The following is a 25,465-nucleotide window of genomic DNA, read 5'->3' on the forward strand; positions in this document are numbered from 1 at the left end:
TGATGACGGAGTTCTGCTCTTTGTCTGGATGCAGTGCTTCTGTCTTTTGTGAGCCGATAACCAGACACTGGTAATATGGCACTTTCATAAAAACAAATGAGATGATTCATTCAGCAACTGTGATTCATTTGGCATCTAGGTTGCCTCATGCAATGTCTACCGTGGCTATTTTACTTGAATGGTTGATTTAAGAGTGACTACCTTCGTGAAACTGATATCACATAAAGCCTGGCTTGGTGGTAGGATAGCATTTTATTTATTTTTAATTTTTTAAATCTTTATTTATTTTTGAGAGAGAGCGAGAGCGAGCATGAGTGGGAGCGGGGCAGAGACAGAGGGAGACACAGAATCGGAAACAGGCTCCAGGCTCTGAGCTGTCAGCACAGAGTCCCACGTGGGGCTCAGACCCACGAATCGTGAGATCATGACCTGAGCCGTAGCCGGAGGCTTAACTGACTGAGCCACTCAGGCACCCCCACAGGACAGCATTTTAGATTGGTTGCAGGCAAGCATGCTCCCTCGACTTTATCATTATGTTTTGTACAACTACCTGGCTTCTGGGCTTAGTCAATCACCACCTTCAAAGGTCAGCGGAAGTGGTATTTTCCGTTCACAATAATGAAAAGGTAGTGAATTACTTACTCACAGCTGCCACAGGACAAAGAGCAGGAATAACAAAAGCCTGTACGTGTTATTAATTGATTTCTTCATTTGGCTGGGCTCTTGCCTCAACCTGAATTCCCAAGAATATGCCTGTTTTCTTTTTCTTTTGCCTAGTGCCTAGAACAGAACTGTGTCAGGCTGCATAAATATCCCTTGGTGGTAAAGAATGTAGTTATTTCCCCGGAATATGTTTATAACAAAGTGAAACCTGTAACAGGGAGTCAGGTGTGTCTTAGCCAATTTCTAATTATCTTGGGCTAAATCTAAAGACTTCAGGTGAGAAATAGGAAAAAGAAAATCAAAGACTACAAGTCATTCCTTTTTCGTTTTTTTTTTTTTTGGAAAACTTTAAATTGCAATTATTGTTTGCGTTTTCCGGATGTAAAAAATGAAACTCAGGGAGATTTAGAGTTTTTTAATGTGTCTATAGTCAACCATTCCAATTGTTTAATGCATAGTTTTGTTTGTATTCTTACAAAATGTGTATTTTTATGTGTGCATAGATTTTTATGTATTTGAAGTTTAAGTAAATGGCACTGTATTACACATCACATTCTTTCTTACTTTTGCTACCCAGGATTATGTTTATCTGTATATCAGATTCATTACTTCTAAATGATGCACAGTACTCCTGCGTGTATCTCTTACCATCATTTTACTCCTCCAGCTCTCTGCCATCAGAAAAATATTTGCCATCTTAAGGACATATATGATAGCTTTTTAGGAATATGTGCTCAGGAATAGAATTGATGGGTCCTTGGGATACATCATTTATAATTACTTCAGCCACAGGCACAAATTAATCCTTAAAGTTTTGTCTAGGACCTGTGGCTAAAAACCCTGTATATTTTGATTGGCCACGGGGTAGGTAGAGGAAGCAACCTTTGAACTGCATTTCAATTTTATCAAAAATTGTTAATTTATGTTTTCTATTTTTTTTTTTTTTTTTTTGAGAGAGAGCATGAGCAGGAGAGAGGGGCAGAGGGAGAGGAAGAGAGAGAATCTTAAGCAGTTTCCACACCCAGCACGGAGCCCGACACAGGGCTTGATCACCACTGTGAGAGCCTGACCTGGGCTGAAATCAAGAGTTGGATGTTTAATCGACTGAACCACCCAGGCTCCCCTCAATTCTATTTCATTTGGAGTTATTCTGATCATCTGTTTGTTTCCTTGCATCATCATCTCCTTCATCAGTTTTTTCATACTCCCTTCATCACAGGCAGTCTTTTAATGTGTTTGTTTTCTCTAATTACTTAGATGTGCTCTCACAGAACGAAGAGTACAGTTTTGTGCATATTTCTATTTACATGGATGGATTTGATCTCTCTCTTTTACATTTCTTTTTCACTAAGCACTATGCATTTCATATCTGTTTATGTTGCTATGTGTACACGTAATTTGTTGCTTCTAAATGATGTGTCATGTTTTGTGTGGTTCCTCATCCCACTTTACTTATTCACTCACTCATTAACGGACATTCAGTTGCATCAAACTCCCCAGCACCCACAAAGAGCATAGCAAAGGATATAGAAGTATAGGTCTTTTTATGAACCTATGTGAACATTTCTTTGTGTCCTATACCCAGGAGTGTAATTGTTGAATCATAGTTTGTGGATATACATACACATGTATATGCACACACACCTATTTGATTAAATATTACTAGATTGCTTTTTAGAATACATGTACCAGTGCACTCTCCCACTAACAGTGATTGGCCATATTTGCACATATACAGCGTTCTACTTTTTTAATTTTTATTTTATTTTTTAAATTTTTTAATATTAAATATAATTTATTGTCAAATTGGTTTCCATACAACACCCAGTGCTCATCCCAGCAGGTGCCTATCACCCACTTTCCCCTCTCCCCCACCCCCCATCAACCCTCAGTTTGTTCTCAGTATTTAATAGTCTCTTATGGTTTGCCTCCTTCCCTCCCTGTAACTTTTTTTCCCCCCTTCCTCTCCCCCATGGTCTTCTGTTAAGTTTCTCAGGATCCACATATGAGTGAAAACATATGGCATCTGTCTTTCTCTGTATGACTTATTTTGCCTAGCATAACACTCTCCAGTTCCATCCATGTTGCTACAAATGGCCAGATTTCATTCTTCTCATTGCCAAGTAGTATTCCATTGTGTATATAAACCACATCTTCTTTATCCATTCGTCAGTTGATAGACATTTAGGCTTTTTCCATAATTTGGCTATTGTTGAAAGTGCTGCTATAAACATTGGGGTACAAGTGCCCCTATGCATCAGCACTCCTGTATCCCGTGGGTAAATTCCTAGCAGTGCTATTGCTGGGTCATAAGGTAGTTCTATTTTTAATTTTTTGAGGAACCTCCATACTGTTTTCCAGAGCGGCTGCACCAGTTTGCATTCCCACCAACAGTGCAAGAGGGTTCCCGTTTCTCCACATCCTGTCCAGCATCTATAATCTCCTGATTTGTTCATTTTAGCCACTCTTACCGGCATGAGGTGGTCTCAGTGTGGTTTGAACTTGTATTTCCCTGATGAGGAGGGACGTTGAGCATCTTTTCATGTGCCTGTTGGCCATCTGGTGTCTTCTTTAGAAAAGTGTCTATTCATGTCTTCTGCCCATTTCTTCACTGGATTATTTGTTTTTGGGTGTGGAGTTTGGTGAGTTCTTTATAGATTTTGGATACTAGCCCTTCGTCCAATATGTCATTTGCAAATATCTTTTCCCATTCCGTCGGTTGCCTTTTAGTTTTATTGACTGTTTCCTTTGCCGTGCAGAAGCTTTTTATCTTGATGAGGTCCCAATAGTTCATTTTTGCTTTTAATTCCCTTGCCTTTGGAGATGTGTCAAGCAAGAAATTGCTGCGGCTGAGGTCAGAGAGGTTTTATCCTGCTTTCTCCTCTACGGTTTTGATGGTTTCCTGTCTCACATTCAGGTCCTTCATCCATTTTGACTTCATTTTTGTGAATGGTGTAAGAAAGCCATCTAGTTTCATTCTTCTGCATGTTGCTGTCCAGTTCTCCCAGCACCATTTGTTAAAGAGACTGTCTTTTTTCCATTGGCTATTCCTTCCTGCTTTGTCAAAGATTAGTTGGCCATACATTTGTGGGTCCAATTCTGGGTTCTCTATTCTATTCCATTGGTCTATGTGTCTGTTTTTGTGCCAATACCATACTGTCTTGATTATCACATCAGTGTTTTAATTGACATTTTTCTGATTATTAATGTTTGGAAACTACTGAGTATGTTTATTAGGCTTTTTAGAATTCATCCTCCGATTTTGTCTCCTTTGCCTATTTTTTTTTTACTTTTATTCCTGTATTTTAATGGTTGGATTTTATTTTTTTTTATTTATTAAAAAAAAATTTTAATGTTTATTTATTTTTGAAGGAGAGAGAGAGAGAGAGAGAGAGAGACAGAGTGTGAGCAGGGGAGGGGCAGAGAGAGAGGGAGACACAGAATCGGAAGCAGGCTCCAGGCTCAGAGCCGTCAGCATAGAGCCCCACACGGGGCTCGAACTCACAAACCGCGAGATCATGACCTGAGCCGAAGTCGGACGCTTAACCGACTGAGCCACCCAGGCGCCCCTTAATGGTTGGATTTTAAAAGAATCACATATATTCTAGATATTAATCCCTCATTAGTTTTAGACATTGCTAATAAATTTTTCTATTCTATCATCTGTCTACTAACTTTGTCAGTATCATTGGACAGAAATCAAATTACTGAATTCATAAATTTAGCTTTATTGTGTGTGCTTCTGAATCATGTTCTAAGAGCGTCCCCAGACCTAGGGAACACAAAATATTCACCTACACTTAATATGATGAACTGTATATTATTTTGTTTTATAAATAGAACTTCAGTGAATTAATAGTCCATCTTTTAAAGTATTTTTAAGAGATACAGGTTTATATTTTGCTTATAATGAGATGGATCTTCCTACATAATTTGCTAAACCAATTTTTTCTTTTGATTTGGGCTGTTAATTCTGTCATATATTATGTTATATTCACATTCTTACACATATGTGAATCTATTCGTATTTGCTTTCCTTATTCTGTTCCATCAGAGTATTTGGTTTTTAATTTTTTTTCCTTTCTGAGTACAGTATACATTATTGGTGGTACATGACAATGTAGTGTTCCCCAAATCCCCCCCCTTCTTCAGGGGATCTGGGATGGAAACTGTGTAGAGGTGAGGAGATTCTCAGTGTGTTGAGGGATGAGTTGGGGAGAGGACTCCCCAGTAACTGAGGGCCTCTGTTCTTCTTGTCACTGGGGCTGGTGGTCCAGTGGTCTCTCATTCCTTGGAGGCCTTTTATACCATAAGGTCCACCACCTGGTTGCTTTAGCAAAATTCATCGTCATACTTGACAAAGTGGTCATTGAGAGCAATGCCAGTCTCCGCATTGGAGGTGGAAGAATGGGTGTCACTGTTGATGTCACAGGAGATACCTGGTCCTCAGTGTAGCACAGGATGCCCTTGAGGGAATCCTCTGATGCCTGCTTCACCACCTTCTTGATGTCATCATATTTGTAGCTTTCTCCAGTGTCAGTTTGGATCCATGACTGACAGGTCAGGGGTGGGGACACGAAGGCCACGTCAGTGAGCTTCCTGTGCAGCTCAGGGATGACCTTTCCTGCAGCCTTGGCAGTTCCAGTAAAAGCAGGGATGATGTTCTGGGAAGCCCCTCAGACATCATGCCACAACTTCTCAGAGGGGCCGTCCACGGTTTTCTGGGTGGGAGTGATGGTGTGGACTGTGGTCATGGGTCCCTCCACAGTGCCAAAGTCGTCACAGATGACCTTGGCCAGAAAGACCAAGCAGTTGGTGGTTCAGGAGGCATTGCTGATGATATTGGGGGAGTTGGCATACTTCTCATAGTTCATGTTCCTCACAAACATGGGAGCATCAGCACATGGGGCAGAGATGATGACCCTCTTGGTCACACCCTTCAGGTGAGCCCCAGCCTTCTCCATGGTGGTGAAGACCCCAGTGGATTCCACAACATACTCAGCACCAGCATCACGCCACTTGGTGTTGGCGGGATCTCCTAGAAGTTGGAGATGGGCTTTCCGATGATGACAAGTTTCCCATTATCAGCCTTGATTGTGCTGTGGAATTTGCCATGGGTAGAATCATACTAGAATATGTAGACCATGTAGTTGAGGTCAAGGAAAGCGTCATTGATGGTGACAATAACCACCTCGCCAAAGTTAAAAGCAGCTGTGGTGACCAGACACCCAATAGGGCCAAATTGGCTTTCTCCAACCCTCACCGTTATGTTCAGCAACATGGTTAGCACTGCACCCAAAGATGTGGCTATCTGTCAAATGAGGAGGTGCAGAGCACCTGGAGTATTTCTTTAATATGTGTTCTTATACCAATGCTACCCTGTGTTGATTGCAATGATCCTGTACTCTGTTTTAAGACATCAGAAGACAAGAACTCTAGTTTCTCCTTTACAAGATTGACTTGCCTACTTATAAATCTCTACTTTTCCCTATAAATTCTACTGTAATTTTACTGTTGTTAAAACACAACTGCAATTTTTTGGGGGCTTGAACTCTATAGATTAATGGGAACTGATTTTTTAATTGAGGTATAACTGACATAACACACTATATTAGTTTTAGGTGTACAATGAAATGATTTGAAACTTGTATACACTGTAAAATAATCACCACAATCAGTCTAGTTACCATCCATCACCATAAAGTTATACAATTTTTTTCTTATAATGAGAACTTTTAAAATTTACTCCCATTTGGCAACTTTCAAACATACACTATGGTATTATTAACCACAGTCACCATGCTGTACGTTACATCCCATGACTTATTTTTACGTGGAAGATTGTACCTCTTGACCTACTTCATTCATTTTACCCAACTCCTAACCCCCTGCCCTGTGACAGCCACCATTTTGTTTTCTATGTCTATGAGCTTTGCTTTTGTTTTGTTTGTTCATTCATTTTGCTTTTGAGATTTCACGTGTAAGTGAGATCATGTGGTATTTGCCTTTCTCTGATTTATTTCACTTAATACACCCAAGGCCCATCCATGTTGCTACAAATGGCAAGATTTCATTCTTTATTTGTGGCTCAGTAGTAGTCCATTATGTATGTGTACATCTTCTTCATCCATTCATCCATCAGTGAACACTTAGGTTGTTTTCATATCTTGGCTATTATAAATAATGATTCAATGAACATAGGGGGTGCATACATCTTTTTGCCTTAGCATTTTTGTTTTCTTCAGGTGACTACCCAGAAATGGAATTGCTGGATCATATGGTGGTTCTGTTTTATTTTTTTGAGGAACTTCCCTACTGTTTTCCAGAGTGGCTGTACCAATTTACATTCTTACCAACAGGACCCAAAGTTTCCCTTTCCTCCACATCCTTCACAACACTTACTTTTCTTGTATTTTTGGTAATAGCCATTCTGACAGGTGTGAGGTGCTATCTCATTTTGGTTTTGATTTGCATTTCTCTGATGATTAGTGTGGTGTTGAGCATCTTTCAAGTGCCTGTTGGCCATTTGTCTTCTTTGGAAAAATGTCTATTCAGGCCCTCTATTCATTTTTATATCAGACTGATGGTTTCTTTACTATTAAGTTCTATGAGTTCTTTATATATTTTGGATGTTAACCCTGCATCAGATAGATGGTTTGCAAATATTTTCTCCCATTTAGTATGTTGCCTTTTCATTTGGTTGATGGTTTCCTTTGCTGTGCAAAAACTTTGTCTGTTATGTTTCTATATGCTAACAGCAAAGTATCAGAACAAGAAATTAAGAAAACAATCCCATTTACCATTGCACCAAAAAGAATAAGGAACCTAGGAATAAATTTAAACAAAGAGGTGAAAGACCTGTACACTGAAAACTGTAATATATTGATGAAAGAAGGTGAATAAGACACAAATAAATGGAAAGATATTCTGTGCTCATGGATTCAAAGAATTAATATTGTTAAAATATCCATATTACCCAAAGCAACAAATTCAATGCAGTACCTATCAAAATCTCAACAGCATTTTTCACAGAAGTAGAACAAACAGTCCTAAAATTTGTATGGAAACACAAAAGACCCTAGGTAGCCAAAGCAATCTTGAAAATAAAGAACAAAGTGGTTAAGATAGTAAGTATTCTATAAGTATGCTATACTTATAGTATTCTATGCTTTAGATGTAAGAATAAGTCCATTCCATACTCCAGAGTGTGAGAAATTAAGATCTAGCTTTCCAGGGAATACTTATGTATATTTAGAATTCTTATCTAAGGATTTGTCCCATGTAGTTGGCTTATTTATTTATCCAATAACTTATTTATGTCAGTATAGGGTCATGTATATTTATTTTATACTTTTGATTAAAATCTAATGTAGTTTTGGTGTTCCAAATAAATTTATATAATATATAAAACATAATACTGTATATAATGATCCCTAATTTATATTTTATATAATAAAACATAAATATTAAAATATTTTTGCACATAGTACTATACTTTTTTTTTAACTTGTTTTTTTTATTTTTTTAAAAATTTACTTCCAAATTAGTTAGCATACAGGGTAACAATGATTTCAGGAGTAGATTCCTTAGTGCCCCTTACCCATTTAGCCCATCACCCCTCCCACAACCCCTCCCGCAACCCTCAGTTTGTTCTCCATATTTATGAGTCTCTTCTGTTTTGTATACTGTTTATTTTATTCCAATTTTGCCCATTTGGAGTTCCTTGAGATTGATTCCTGTGTTCCTTTGACATGCTTCCATCCTTGTGTTTCTTGAGCACAATCTTGTTTTCTAGCACTATAAGATGCTACAAGCCCATTTTCATTTTCACTTACTGCAGACATAAAATCAGCCATTTCTCCAATGAGCTCTAGTTTCTTTCATTGGAAAGTGGTATTTAGAAAGCAAGATCTAGGCCAAGGGTATGCTTTGCTACTGGGTTGTCATTGTGTCTACATCTTGTCAAAGGACCCAATTAGGAAATGTCCGTATTTATTCTAACCCATGCTTATGTTTTTTAAAAAAAATAAGCTTAGTGCCCTGTTCCCCTGTTTTCTTATTTAACCCTTCACTCTCTGGTTTGGTAGTTTGCATTTTTGGTTTGTTGGTTTTGGTTTTGTGTGTGTGTTTTTCTTTTTCTCCAGTGTTCTTTAAAACCCACCCATGCTATACAACTATAAGCATTTTCTAGTTTCCTTTTTTCTCTCTCTTTTATTTTTTAGATGCATAATTTTATTTTTTTGTAATACATAACATTTATAAATTAATTTTTTACCTTCATCTTCACTCAGGTTTTAGTTTTATATGTATGTTTTAAAATATTCAACATAAGTCCTTTTGTTGAAGTTATCTCTGTCATCACTTGTATAAAAATTCATCCTCTAGTAGATTCCTCAAGAAAGGCTAATGGGCGCAGAATTCCTTAAATTCTTTTTAAAAATGTTTCCATTTTTATTGTGGTATACTTGGCAAATAAACCTTGTAAATATTTAAAGTGTATAATATCATGGTTTGGTATATGTATTCATTGTAAAATGATTACCACGGTCAAGCAAATTAACACATCTATTGCCTTTCATAATTACCTTTTTTTTTGATGTGGTGAGAAAACTTAAAATCTAGTGTCTTAGTAAAGTTCAAGTGTACAATTCAGTATTATTAACCATAGTCACCATGATCTACATTAGGTCTTTAGAACTTATTCATCTTATGACTGGAAGTTTGTGTCCTTTGACCAACCCCTCCCCATTTTCCCTGACCCGGGCCCCTGGCAACCATGGTTTTATGTTTATTCTTTTATGTTGAAATTTTATTTTAGTAACATTGATATTTAAAGAAAACCTTGGCTGGATATACAATCCTTGATTCACACTTTCTTTGTTAAATAGCTTAGTACTTTAAATAAACCTTATATCTTATGGGTGTTTTAAATTTATAGCAAAATTAGGGAAATAGTATGGAGTTCCTATAAATCCCATACCCAGTTTCCTGTTGTTATATCTTTCTGTACCATGGTATATTTGTCATTGTTAATAGGCCAATATTATTACATTATTATTAAAAGAAATCAATACTTTATTTATATTCCCTTAATTTTTATTTAACATTCTTTCTATATTCCCAGATCACATCCAGAATACCATAATATATTTAGTTTTCATGGCTCTTTAGGCCCCTCATGGTTGTGATAATGTCTTAAACTTTCCCTATTTTTGATGACCTTGACAGTTTTCAGGAGTACTGGTCAGGGATTTTGGAGAATGCCCCTCAATTAGGCTGTTTCTGATGCTTTTCTCATGTTTAGATTGGAATTATGGATTTTGGGGAGGAATACCATAAGAACTGAAATGCCATTGTCCTCATATCAAGAGTTCATATTCCAATATAACTTATAATTCTGATCTTAACCTCAGCCACCTAGCTGAATTAGCTTTTGTCATGGTTCTCCACTGGAAAGCTACTCCTTTTTTTTTCTTTTTTAGAAAGAAGTAATTATGTGCAGTCCACTCTCAGGAGCGGGGAGTAAAGTCATTCTCTGCCCCTCCTTCACAAAAGTCCTGTGGTTCAGCTATTCAACCCTCCCCACGGTAAACACATGGCAACCACTGATGCACTTGCTATCTCTAGAATTTCGCTTTTATTCAGCATGTCATATAAATGGAATCATACAGTATGTAGCCTTTTAGAGAGTGGCTTCTTTTACTTAATAATGTGTACTTAAGGTTCATCCATGTTTTTGTATAGCTTCATGGCTCATTTCTTTTTATTGCTGAATAGTATTCTATTATAAAGATCGAGCACAATTTGTTTATCCATTCATGTATTGAAGGACTGCTTGATTCCTTATAAGCTTTAGAGATTTGAAGTAAAGCTGCTATAAACATGTGCGTGTAGGTTTTTGTATGGACATAAGTTTTCAAATCAGTTGAAACCTAGGATCATGATTGCTAGATTGTATGACAAGACTGTGTTTACCTTAGTAAGAAATGGCTAAATCACCTTCCGAAGTGGCCATATCATTCCATTTTTCATTCCAAGCAGCAAAGGATGAGATTTCCTGTTGCTCATGTTTGTTTTGATTTTTTTCATATTCTTAAGTGCTTGTTTTAATATATTTAATTCTTTTTGTAGTGTAGAGTTACATTTCTATTCTGCTTCCAGGGTGTTTTTCAGGGTTAATATACTCAGTTGAGTGAAATTTCATTCCGAATTTTGTAAATATGTTGGCATGGATATTACTTTCCTCTTGCCTGCTTTTATGGCATTGGGGTGATTTATAATATTCCTAGTTTAACATTGCCCTTTGTTGTCAGTCTAGCAAAGTCTAGGTTCTGTAGTAGTGTTTTATTTCTCCATTATTTCTCTATTTTATTTTGTTTACTTTGATGGCGAGAGAGGGGTTTTGAGTGTTGTGAATCTTTGGTTTAAAGTTTACCTTGTATTTTTCAGGACTTTAAATTTTCATTTTTTCTTTCTTCATTCCCAACGTCATGTCGTTGCCACGGACTGATTTTTCCTTCCTTGTAGCCTTTATTCTCCCCCCAGGAGCTAAGGGATTGTAAAACTGTCCTTTTAAATATTACGTAGTTCTATAAATTGCCTCTGGCCCTTGAAACCAAATTTATGTTGAAATTTCCTACCTGTACTCCGTACTCTGACTTCCCTGAACCCTTCATCACTGTGTTCAGACTTAGAGCTGGTTTAATCTGGCCACAGGTTGTTGCGTCACAACAATCTGTCGCCGTCGTGAGGCGGCCGGTTCACCTAAAGGTGCACATTCCAAATCGCGCTGAGGCCTGTCTAGCCACAGTACCCCTCACAGCTTTTCCCAGTCTGCATTGCTCATCACAAAGCCCTGTGGTAGGGAAGAGTCATGGAGGCGTGAGTGTAAGTAACTGTGTGCTAAGTATTGTTGATTTCACTTTGCTTCCCTCGGTCATTTTGTAATTTCAGCATTCTGTCTTGAAGTAATGCTGAGGTGTGATTTTGGTGTCAAATCTTCATAGTTCTGAACTCACTTCACATATGTAGAGAAGGACATTTTGGGAGTTGATAAATACACATTCTTTTCAGCTCTCTGGAAGTTCCGGCTCTTTCTACCCGTCTCTCTGTCTCTGTTATTAATGCCCATTGCAGAGTATTGCACTTTTCAGAGATGATTTTAAGATAAAGAATGCAGTTTAGAAGTTGTGAGCAGGAAGCTTGGAGTCAGGTTTGAATTATAGTTTTGGCTTTCCTATTTATCTTGGGCAAGTTATTTGCTTTTTTTTTTTTAATTTTTTTTTCAACATTTATTTATTTTTTGGGACAGAGAGAGACAGAGCATGAACGGGGGAGGGGCAGAGAGAGAGGGAGACACAGAATCGGAAACAGGCTCCAGGCTCTGAGCCATCAGCCCAGAGACTGACGCGGGGCTCGAACTCCCGGACTGCGAGATCGTGACCTGGCTGAAGTCGGACGCTTAACCAACTGCGCCACCCAGGCGCCCCTTGGGCAAGTTATTTAAATGAATCTGTTTTGTAATGTTATTGTGAGGAATAATAAGAAAAATACAGGAAATGCCAAGTATAAAGTATGCCACCTGTAGGAGTTTAGTGAATATCAAATCTTAGTGGCAACACATCAGTGTGACAGTTATACTTGGGTTGCATATCTTCTAGTTTTGGATTATTTCTATATGGAGAACTCACAAGATCCATTTAGTAAGTCCATCCATTCCTAAAATATTGTATTAGAGTCCAAAATGCATGTGGCATTGTAGATAGAAAGCATTATAGATTTGTGAACCATAGGAAACTTTGTATTTAAATTTAATTTCATAGACCAAACTACAAAATGATAGTAATAGTCAGCCATTACCATGAGAAGTAAAATCTGTTAAAACCAAATTTCTTAGGAGGGAGTAAGACGGCGACAGAGTAGGAGAAATCCCACGAGTACAACTACATAACTACCAAATCATCCGAAATACCCAGAAATTGACCTAAATACTGACAACAAACTCCATAGCTAAATAGCCAAAGCGACCTTGAAAAAGAAAAGCAAAACTGCAAACATCAGAATTCCAGACTTTATATTACAAAGCTGTCGTCATCACAACAGTATGATAAAAATGGCGTAAAAATAGACACATAGATCAGTAGATAAAATATAAAATGCAGAAATGAACCCACAGCTATACGGTTAATTAATCTTTGGCAGAGAATGAAAGAATGTCCAGTGGGAAAACACCACTTTCTTATACCATACACAAAAATAAATTAAAATTGGATGAAAGACCTAAATGTGAGACAGGAAACCATCAAAATCCTAGAAGAGACCACAAGCAGTCACTTCTCTCTAGATATTTCTCCTGAGGCGAAAGATAACACAAGCAAAAATGAACTATTGGGACTCCATCAAAATGAAAAAAGCTTGTTCACAGCTACGGAAACAATCAACAAACTAAAAGGCAGCATACAGAATGGGAGAAGATATTTATAAATGATTGATTTGGTAAAGGTTTAGTATCCAAAATATTATAAAGAACTTATAAAACTCAACACCCATAATGGAATACTCTAATCAATAAATGGACAGAAGGCATTAATAGACATTTTTCCAAGGAAGACATACAGACGGCCAGTAGACACATGAAAAGATGCTCAACATCACCATCACTCATCATCAGGGAAATGCAAATCAAAACTACAATGAAATATCACCTCACACCTATCAGAATGGCTAAAATCAACAACAGATAAAACAGGTGTCGGTGAGGATGTGGAGAATGGGGAACCTCCTTGCACTGTTGGTGGGAATGCCAACTGGTGCAGCCACTGTGGAAAACAGGATGGAGGTTCCTCAAAAAGTTAAAAATAGAACTACCCCACGATCCAGCAATTGCACTACCAAGTATTTGCCCAGAAAATAGAAAGATACTTCAAAGGGATACATGCACCCTGATGTTTATAACAACATTATGTATAATAGCCAAAGTATTATTCATTGATTGATGAATGGATTAAGAAAAGAAGGTACACACACACACACACACACACACACACACACTGGAATATTACTCAGGCATAAAAAAATGAAATCTTGCCATTGCAGATCTTGCAATGGCATGAATGGAACTGGAAAGCATTATGCTAAGTGAAATAAGTCAGAGAAAATCAAATACCGTATGAGACAAGGGGAAAAAAAGAGAGGGAAACCAAGAAGTAAACTCTTAAATATAGTGAACTGATGGTTACCAGAGGGGAGGTGGTTGGGGAGATGGGTTAAATAGGTGATGGGGATTAAGGAGGGGTCTTGTAATGAGCACTGGGTGGTGTATGGGAGTATTGAATCACTATATTGTACACCTGAAGCTAATATTACACTGTATGTTAACTAACTGGAATTTAAGTGAAAACCTGAAAAATATAAAGTGACCTAGCAAACAAACAAGCAAGAAACCAGTTTCTTCTAGTAGATGCTTAACTGGAAAAATAGAATAGATTATTGATATAAAACGTTTATTATTTGTTTTCATTTTACGTCTTTGGAATCAATATTTACATAAAAAATTGACCAAGAGAAAATTTCAGAGCCTCTTCCTATTTGACTGATGTTCTGGGACTGAAATTTCCTGTTCATGGATAAATTTATTCTGACTTTTTATTTATCCTAGTTCATTTGAAATTAGCATCATTTTGCTTTACTGATTTCATTTAAATTCTTATTCATGTTGTAAGGAAATAAGTAAGTAATGTTCTAGATCCACAATTTTGTTATTTGGTTCACTAATAATTCAACAACTAAAATATTTTTTTTTCTAAGGGCACTTACGTGGCTCAGTCAGTTAAGCATCTAACTCTTGATTTTGGCTCAGGTCATGATCTCACAGTTTGTGTGTTTGAGCCCCACACTGGGCTCCTTGCTGACAGTGTGGAGCCTCTTTGGGATTCTCTCCCCTCCCCACTCTGTCCCTCCCCCACCCTCTCAAAATAAATAAACATTAGAAAAATGAAACAGGCACTACTAAATATTTGTGACTCTAAGCTAAGGCTTTATTGCCTACCCCATGAAGGTATAACAAAGTACTTGGATGTGATGTGTTCTCAACGTTTATTTGTTTTTGGGGACAGAGAGAGACAGAGCATGAATGGGGGAGGGGCAGAGAGAGAGGGAGACGCAGAATCGGAAACAGGCTCCAGGGCTCTGAGCCATCAGCCCAGAGCCTGACGCGGGGCTCGAACTCCCGGACCGCGAGATCGTGACCTGGCTGAAGTCGGACGCTTAACCGACTGCGCCACCCAGGCGCCCCGGATGTGATGTGTTCTATGAACACAGCACAAAGAAGATAATTCCATAGGATATTGCTAAGTAACTTACTAAGTCATGGTACTGAAAGGCAGCATGGCAAAATTGTGAACATTGTAACCCTGTTCTCATATTAATAGCTTCCATTTGTTTTTTGTTTGTTTGTTTGCTTATTTCATTTTAAATCCTGTTGTCAGTGACCTCATGATACCTGCTCTGCACCAAAGTTTCTTCAGTAAACCAAACTTCCATTGGGAATTCCATAGAAGAGCCTGAATAATGTACCTTTTTAATGAGTGCATATTTAACAATTAGAGTACAACCCTATTGACATGCCCATTGGGTCAGAGTGAAGACTGGTAGACCTGGTCCACATAAAGAAGTTGCAATTAATTACCTCTCAAGTTGTAGCTTCTTCTGCCGGTTTATGCCCCTGCACTTTTCAAAGTTGCATTGTATTTCAATTAACTGGATCTGTTTGAAATGAAAGATCTGGTCTGATTTGCTGCTAAGAAACCTAGGTTTTCCCTGTTGCCCGTAAACTATGCCAAATGAGATGGAAAAAAAATGAAAAGCAGGTGGTGGGGGGAGCTGCCATCTGTCAGGTTTAAAAGTCAAACACTTAGTCTTAGAACTTTAGTAAAGACTAGCAGAACATTTAAACATGTTTATTTTTTTCAAAAGATACATTAATAAGAATTCTGTTTTATTTTGTTCCCCAAAGAAAATGTTTTATATATGTATATGTGTATGTATATATGTATGTGTATATATATAATACAGCAGAAAATCATATTCATTAGCCTGAATATATCGTGAATGAATTACCTTATCCAAAGCACAATAAAGCTCTTTCCGCAATTTATAACATGCAAAATTTTGCTGGCACTCTAATAAGAATGATACCGATGTCAATTTGGCAGCTGACTTAAGATCCTACTAGCATCATTAAGGTTGTGACTTTTATCAGTATCTTGCCCTATTGTGAGATAAAAAAATAATCTGCATTTTTTTTTGTGGGCTGAACTTGTACTTTATGGGAAAGTTGAATGTATATTACCGAATGCCAACCTTTGTGGTTAAATAGATGCTATGTGTAAAAATAGAAGCTAGCTAGCACTGGTTGCAATTTTAATTTTTTTTTTTGTTTTTCTTTTACAATTTCCTGAACAGTGATGAAATTTTGGGAAAATTACCAAAGGTACAAGCCAATTCTCTTTAGAATATCTCTCAACTCCTTCACAGACTAACCCAGTTAATGGAGTACTCCAAGTCTTGATGCAAATGTTCACTAATAATTGATGTGACTACAACCAAAATATATTTCCAAGCCAATAAGGAGTAAAGTACATCTTCTAACTTGATGTTTCCCTACGTAAAGATTTGAGCATATGAAGTAGCAGGTAGTTCAATGCCTAATAACTGTTTTGGGGCCAGGAGATCTTAATTTGGAGTTCATGGATCCTGGGTTTCTGCTAATTAAATTCAACTGGTATGTGAATTTGGAAAGAGAAAATTACATCTCTTTTTCCCCCATCTCCAAAAAATTAGCATTTCCTTTGATTTTTGAAAGTAGGCGACAGAGCACTAGAATAAAGAGACCATACCTATGACTTTGTCAGCAATAGACAACGCAGATAATTCCATGCGCATAAAAAAGTTGTAATTATAGTGAAATAAAATTTGAGCTCATCTTATGTCAAATTTATGATCCTTGTAGACCTGATGATCATCTTGTACCAAATTTGTTATAAGGAAGAAAATATATTACTGTATTGTCTAAATTTGAAAATATTTTGACAACTATTTCAATATAACTGTTTTTTTCATTTGTGAATATATTAAAAGTACCTACTTCAACTGGTTACTCTAAGGATAAGTGGGATAATATATATGAAGTGCTTAGAACAGGGTCTGAGACACAGTATATGCTGTCATTACCTGTTTTTAGAGATTTCATAATTCTACTGGAAATACAGAGCATGCTTCCGTGAAACTTACCCATATGTGACAGGAGGTAATGTGTACCAAAATAAATAATCGAAATGAAAAGTATTTTAGGAATTCAAGTAAAGGGAGAAATTAGAGTTGTCTGGGATTCTTCTAAGATGGTCATGGAGGAAAGAGATTGAGTTTAGCTGGGTTTGCCTTCCAACTCATAAAGGTTGATTATAGTGTATGTGAGCATTGCTGAGTGTAAGCAGTGGCTCTGGAGTGGGTTCTAGGACCGCTCGCGATGGCACAAAAAGATGAATTACTTCGTCGACAGTCTTAAAGTTTCCCTATGTGATTCCTGCTGGTGCTGCTATGGAAAGTTGATAGAGTTCCACAGGCAAACAAGAAAAGCGGTGTGGCAGGGTGTGGAAAGCATGGGCTCCTGAAGCAGGTTCGGCTTTCCATCCTGCCTCTGCAGCTTTTGGAAAATTTCTTAAATTCTCTGCGTTTTTTTTTTTTTTTTTCGCATGAGATTCTGTTTGCTTACTCATGAAGCAAATGCTTATCACTGGTTTATTTTGTGCCAGGTACTATGCTAGATTCTGAGGATAAGGCAAATAAGATACATAACTCCTCGTGGAATTTAAAGTCTCTAAAATGAGAAAATTATACCTACCTCATAGGGTTCTGTTGAAGATTAGGGATGTTATGAATTCGTGTTCTCATAGTGTAAAATGTAAAGAAAACAATATATTTAAACCGTGTGTTACCATCCCTGACGTATAGCAGGTCCCCAGTACGTGCCCGCTGGTTCTGGAACAAACTCTGAAAGGTATTCAGGTGAGTCTAACACACAGTCAGATTTGGAATCACCTGGGGAGGTTACAAATTACTGATCATGGGTCCCACACCCAGAAATTCTGATTTACTTTGTCTCGGGTGCAGCTTGGGTGTTGGGATCTTTAAAAGTTCCTCAGGTAATTAGAATCTGCAGCCAAGGCGGGGAACAACTAAGGAAAATACCAAGCGTCCAAATATGCCAAATTTAAAGCTTTTGACTTTTTATTTTCACTCTCCGTCCTAAATTCTTGGTGATAGCACTCACTAGGGATTTCGCCAAATGCAATTTTACAATGGCCAGACTCCTTCTGTGACATAAAATTGGAGAAAAGTAAGCAACGTGAAGATGTTCGTTTATCACATATTTTATAGTGCTACAATGGAGGAATGTGTGAAGCCAGGCTATTTATTGGGTTTTACAGCCAGACATTAAGGAAGTGTGTGCGTGTGTGTGTTTGCATACTTCTTGTAACTACCCTCTGGTACAATATTATCCCATTTAGATATGTGTAAAAAGAGGTTTACGATAAGTAACTTGACTGTCGTAATAAAGCTAGTATGTTTCAGTACCTTGGTTTAAAACCAATTCTGCCAGACTCCAAAACATACACGTTTAACTAGTTAGTCCTGTCTCATAAAGAGGTGACTCTTGGCTTGTATTTTAGAACTCTTGCCTTGCTCTGGCCAGAAAATATTCCCTCGGGCTCTTGGTTGTCATTTGGCTTTTGACTTGTTGCTTTTCTAGAGTCCCAATGTCTGTGTACTGTTTATGTATGCTATCATTGTGGCTCTCAACCTAGTTCTGACCTGAAACTTTATCCGACAGTTAGTATCTTCTTTAATACTTACGTGGTGGTAAACACAGTGATTGTGTATTACAGATGAGAAAACCGAGGCTCACCAGTTAGGTAATTTTCCAGAGGTAACAACTAGTTAGTACTGAAGCCAGTACGAGGATTCAGGAATACCAAAGTGCATTCTTTCAATGACCACAATGGAATCCTCCCACAGTCCACTCTGCTCTCCTTTCCCTATCATTTCCCATCTCCCTCCATGGCATCCAACAGCTATCTGTAACATAACTACACATTCAAGGGGGGAAACCTCTCCATCAAGACCTCAGCAGCCGCTTAGGAGAAACTAAAGCCCGTCGATTTAAGATCACATGCAAATTAAAGGGAAGCATTGAACCCGATGTTCTCAGAAAAGACATCTGCTCAGAAGAAAGGAAATAGTAGGCATAGTGGCAATAGTGATATTGTCAAATAGTGATATCACTCATTTTGTGCCTCAAGTAATCAAGAAAAAGGTGTAATACAATTTGTTAAACGAGTTGAATTCTAGGAAGATTCATTCCAGAGATGACTAAGTAAGGGGGAGAAATAGTTTTGGAGCTTAAATGTATAAGTTGCTGTCATTTAGAAAATTATATATACCACTTTATTCTCTAATAAAAAAATAAAAATAATAAAATAAGCGTATGTGTAATTCACCAGCTCCCTTTTGGTAGATTGTTATCTCTGAATTGGAATTTAATGTTGTCTGCCCAGCTTTTATCTGAAGATGCTATTAAAAACAATTCACAACTATACTTGCTCTGGTATTTTTCTGGAGGACATATCCACAACGTTATTTAATGTGCTGTATAAAGGCACTCATTTCTAGTTTAGTCAAAGCTAGGCTTCCCTTAAATAATAGTATGGTTTATAATCATGAAACTGTCTCACATTTAGCTCAAAATTGTTTAAAATGCCAACAGTATTGAAAGTGATTTATTAGAGACGCAAGTTTGCCCATGGAATGTACGGATGGCTTTTCAATAAAGTGATAATAATTAGACCCGCATATCCCATAGCTCCTACTAGAGAACATTAATTTCGTGGGATATTTAAAATTGGTATGCAAAAAAATTTTCTTAGTAAGCTTGAAAACACTGGGTTCAATGAATGTATATCCATTTTTTTTCTTATAGGACTTCTCAGTGCCTTTAATGTGCTTTTGATTTCCCCAAAGGAGAATATATTCTGAAACATTTCCCAAGCTTATTTGACCATTTAACCATTTGTTTACAGGGTATCCCATAAACACAGAAAATGTGCATTAGATATTTTAATGAAAAATGAAGGTTTGGGGAATCTGTAATTATGCTGAATTAAAGGGAAAGAAAGGAACTAGAATTATAGCAAGGCTTGCCTAGCCTGCTCCTCTCTAGTCTGAAACAGCTGTATTAATGGTTTTGAGGGGCATTAAGATGTTTGATGAGGGCTGATCTGGATTAAGAGCCAGATCACAGGTCCATATGGGATAGACACAACATAGGAATGAAAAACATCACAGGACTTCATCTCAAAAGAATGGAAGGAACATTTCTAAATACAGATTTCCCTTTTTTTCTCCTTTTTCTTTATTCACTATGTGATTCAATTTATACAATGAGCAAGTCAGAAAAAAGCTAATCTATCACGGTGATAGAGGTTAGGCTAGTAGTTACCTCTGGGGGTTAGGTATTGACTGGGAAGGATGCAAAGGGAACATCTAGTTAGTGGAAATACCCTATATCTTGATCTAGGTGAAGATTATATATATAAACAGCTATATATATATCATATATATTACACTACTATATATATTATATAAACAGCTTGATACATTTTTCCATGTATATGTTTATACTGATACATATACATGGAAAACTCTATCAAGCTGTTTACTGAAGATGTATATACATTATATAGGCTGTAACATTTACACGAATAAAGAGGAAAATTTTTAAATGTAGGTAATAAGTATTGATCTATATACACCTCCTCTATATTTTTGCTGCCTATTCAATACCGATTTCTTCATAGAAATTCCTTTTTAAAAATTTTTTAATGTTGATTTTTGAAAGAGAGAGCACAAGCGAGTGGGGGAGGGGCAGAGAGAGAGGGAGACACAGAATCCAAAGCAGGCTCCCGACTCTGAGCTGTCAGCACAGAGCTGGACACAGGGCTGGAACCCATGAACTGTGAGATCATGACCTGAGGCAAAGTTGGATACTTAACCAACTGAGCCCCCGAGACGCTCCTAGAAATTTCTTAATACAGATATTTGTTTTTTTTAATATGAAATTTATTGTCAACTTGGTTTCCATACAACACCCAGTGCTCATCCTAACAGGTGCCCTCCTCAGTGCCCATCACCCACCCTCCCCTCCCACCCCCCCCATCAACCCTCAGTTCATTCTCAGTTTTTAAGAGTCTCTTATGGTTTGGCTCCCTCCCTCTCTAACTTTTCTTTTTTCCTTCCCCTCCCCCATGGTCTTCTGTTAATTTTCTCAGAATCCACATAAGGGTGAAAACATATGGTATCTGTCTTTCTCTGTAATACAGCTATTTCAAGGGAACTCTGCACTGCCCTGGCCAGCATATCAACACAAAGGATGGAAGGATGGCTGTACATTCATAAGTAATATTTACAAGTTAGCACAAATATTTACCACTTACTGTTAGAGAGTAGCATTCTAAAGGAAGGATAGGCAATGGGAGCAGTCTGGCTCAGGAAGATTTTATCACTGATGTCATTCATAATCTCCGGTGCATGGTGATATTAGCAAAAAATAACTATGGGAAATTTTATTGTTATTTTTAAATTCTCCTACAGCGGTATGTTCCCTCGGTGCCTGCACCTGGAGTGAACCACTTCTATACCCCATACTCGGTATCTTGCTAGCAAATTTTGACCAAACAATGATTCATTCGCATGTCTTTTGAAAACATCTAAAACAGATTTCTGCCAATACCGGACATTTTCACGTGTGCTAAGATTTATTCGAAACTAAATATATATATATTTGGAAAAAGAATTCAGTAGAGTTTCTAAAATGTGGCATGAGTATGGCCATAGAAATGAGTAGTCATAAACCTTGGCAGGCTTATTTTGAAATTCACTCAATAAATCTATTAAAATCAAGTGCCCTGGAAATTTCAGTTGCATAAATTTACCTCCAGCTGATCATCTTCTTCATTAAAGTAATACTGAAATTGATTATAACCTGCATCTCTTATCTCTTGTATTTTGAATGTGCAACATATTTAAAGTGAACCGAAATGATGTCCACCAAATTAAAAGGGCCGTTATTAATTGGACTCCTGTAGGATTTCTATTTCTACCTTGTCTCTGCTACAACTCTAATTCTGCTTGGAGACCTTATATTTCTTTCTCTCTCCAGAGGTTTTCCCTGGCTTTGTGTTATGCCCTCCAGTCTCTGATCCAAAATTACTTGTGCCCCTATGAGTGTATCCTCGTCTTTGCATCTCAGAAAGACATGACACACTATAAGCTTATGACTCCTTTTATCTGCTGAAAATGGAAATAAAATCCAAACCACCTCAGGGCCTGTTAGAGAAATAGAGGGTTCAAATGTCTTTCAGCAACATAACCCATAACCCAGAATGTGAAAGGGCGTTAGTGGTACTTTACGGGAGGCAGTAGAAATGTAGAAAATATCATTGCTAATTGATGATGGGATGATGGCCAAGGATCACTAAAATAAGACAAAAATTCATGTGTATTCTGCATTTCATTTCTTGAATTGCTATTAAAAGAATGAAAATTCTGTCTGGTCTACTTAGGTCTAATATTAATATATTATTATCTAATAGATCAATATTATAATGATTTCCAAGAGAGCATACTCCAGATATTTATCAAGTTAAGGAACTTGGCATTTAAAAAGTTTTGAGCCCAACTTGCAACAGTATACAAAAACTAAGGTATATTAGAAACTGATAATTATGCTTTCAGATTCTAGATGCAATTGACAGAGGTAACACCTCTAAATTACCACACACATGGGGAACCTGGGTGGCTTGGTCGGTTAAACATCTGACTTCAGCTCGGGTCATGATCTCACAGCTCGTGGGTTCGTGCCCCGTGTCGGGCTGTGTGCTGACAGCTCAGAACCTGGAGCCTGCTTTGGATTCTCTGTCTCCTTCTCTCTCTGCCCCTCCCCAACTTACTCTCTCTCTCTCAAAAATAAATAAATATTAAAAATGTAAATTACCACACACGTAACATAGATATCATCATTTAAAATAATTCAATAAAACAATAATAAAATGTCAACTATTCAAAAACACAAATAATCACTTCTTAAAAGACGATTGAACTGAGCAAGTGTGGTTCTAAACGTTCTGTCTGTAACCAGCTGTGGGACCTTGGTCTTTTAACTGCTCTGGCTTTCAACTTTCTTATCTATAAATGAAAGGGTTTGAGTAGACCATCCTTAAAGTCATTGTCAATATGTCATTTGTAATGTGACCACTGTTTGACCTGCTTAAAGAAAAGGCTGCTACCTCCTTACATCTGTGATTTCAATTGTGAAACTTCACAAGGGACCTGTGAAGCTAGTCCAACTACAAATCTTCCATGTGCTTTAGAGGTGGCATGGCTTAATTCTTCATACCTACCACCTTGACAATTACTGATATCTGGCTTAAGTGTCCTTCAATTCAGAAATTCCATCAGACTCAAAATTGTCTTTATTAGCAATCAACTTTTTTTTTAATGTTTTTTTTTTTTTTTTAATTTTGAGAGAGAGAGAGTGCGCGCAAGCTGGGTAGGGGCAGAGAGAGAGGGAGACACAGAATCTGAAGCAGGCTCCAGGCTCCGAGCTGTCAGCACAGAGCCTGACGCGGGGCTCAAACCCACGAACTGTGAGGTCATGACCCGAGCCAAAGTCGGACGCTCAACCGACTGAGCCACCCAGGTGCCCCTCAACTTTTTTTTTAAGTTAGGTCTTTCTCATTTATTTGTGGGAAAAGTGTGTTTTATCAAAATGTTGGCAATATGAACATACGTATTAGAAATATTGCTCTTCGTAGCTTTGGTTCAATGTAGCAAGCAATTACTGAAGATCTTTCTGAGACCCTGGGGAAGCTCCAGTGGTAAATGCAGGTATGTCCTGTGACTGCACATTTTCTCTCTAGCCGTTGCATCGGGTTGAGGTGTTCCCTCTATGGTGAACATCGGTGTTAGGAATCATAATTCTCCCAGCTGTCCACTTACGTTTTGAGCACCAACCAATTGTTATTGCTGCATCTTCAGATGATGTTAAGGTGGAAACTTTACTCAAAGAATCAGATCTTAATATAGCTTCTAATGGGGAGTATTCAAATTTCCTGGTAATTGTTGTATTTATATAAGAATATGCTTAGAAAACATCTGGAAGCTGTTAACAACCCCTCTTCAATTAGAAGTCATAGCTTAGGATTCTGTGAGCATGCTTGTCAAGTGTTTTCTCTCCCTCGGAGAATAGTAGTATGTGGAAACAGAAACCCAAACCAAACAAACAAAGCGTGAATTTTTAACTAAATTCCGGGGGTAGAAAAAAAAGTGATGGTTATTGGCTTCCATTCTATAAATTACTGGCAATACACTTCTCTAGATAGGTGGAAGTGACTTCTTTTGCAGATCCAGGCTTTGGGATTTTTCCTAATCAAGTAGGATAGGATATATAAGTAGAAACACACACACACACACACACACACACGCACACACATGCACACACACGCATCACAGCATAGGTCTTTGGCATCAGAGTTTGATTCTGTTCTTGGATCTGTGATTTTCCAGCTTCAAGTAACTTTATTCATCATTAGTTTTCCAATCTATGAAATGGAGACAATGAATGATACCTAGTTCACTGGGTTATCATGAAAAGTAAACTAAACAAAATATGTGTAGCAGAGTGAAAATACACCATTTAAATAGTTGGTAACAGAATTCTTCTTATTAAGGGAACTGTTTTTAATTAGAAAAATAAGCTATTTAGGCTGGGTACAGTATACTTTGTTGGTGGCCCATGACAAAGTAGGGCTCCCTAAGCCTTTCCCCTTCATGAGTCTGGGATAGAAACAGTGTCAAAGTCGGGATATTCGCTGTGTGATGTCGGATTCAGTTGAGACAAGGACTCCCCAGCAGCTGAGGGACTCTTCTGTGCTCTTAATGGGGCCGGTGGTACGAGAAGCATTGCTGACAGTCTTGAGGGAATTTTCATTCTTCTCACGGTTCATGCCCATCACAACCATGGGACATCACTAGAAAGGACAACAAAGATGACCCTTTGGCTCCACCCTTCAAGTGAGCCCTCCAGCCTTCTCCGAGGTAGTGAAGACCCCAGATTCAGCACGAGCATTACCCCATTTAACGTTGACAGGATCTTGTTCCTGGAAAATGGAGATGGGCTTCCCACTGATGACAAGCCTCCCATTCTGAGCCCTGACTGTGCCATTGAACTTGCCACATGAAGAGTCATACAGTAACATGTAGACCATGTAGTTGAGGTCATTGATGGTGACAGTATCTACTCTGTCCGTGAAAAGCAGTCCTGGTGACCAGGTGCCCAATATGGCCAAATGTATTTACTCTCACTTTCACCATTGTGTCTCAGAGGTGCAGCTGACATTGCACAAGAGGGTACTCCTGTCTGTTGAATGGGGCAGAGCAGAGAGCCTGAATTATTTAGCTATGGAATTATGGTCCTGAAACCATGGTTTAGAAAAAGTAGGAAATAATTAACTTCTCTGCTTGAGAATTGAATAGGACTTTTAGTCATGAGGAGAAGGAAGAGAGAGAGATAAGTGAAATTTTGCAAGTCTGAACTGTGAATAAATAAGTGGCTGGAAGTGTTCCGTATTAGGATGGCTAAAGGCTTAATACCACAAATAACTACTTTTGATTTCTTGGTATTCTTGCA

The 25,465-nt window shown here is 37.8% G+C and overlaps 1 pseudogene; it reads right to left on the bottom strand.

The window, feature by feature from the left end:
• Positions 1-4,947: 4,947 nt before the first annotated feature.
• Positions 4,948-25,043, bottom strand: LOC106970745 (glyceraldehyde-3-phosphate dehydrogenase-like; annotated as a pseudogene).
• Between the last annotated feature and the right edge of the window lie 422 nt (positions 25,044-25,465).

The sequence above is a fragment of the Acinonyx jubatus genome, chromosome X, assembly GCF_027475565.1.
Source record: "Acinonyx jubatus isolate Ajub_Pintada_27869175 chromosome X, VMU_Ajub_asm_v1.0, whole genome shotgun sequence".
Lineage (NCBI taxonomy): Eukaryota > Metazoa > Chordata > Mammalia > Carnivora > Felidae > Acinonyx > Acinonyx jubatus.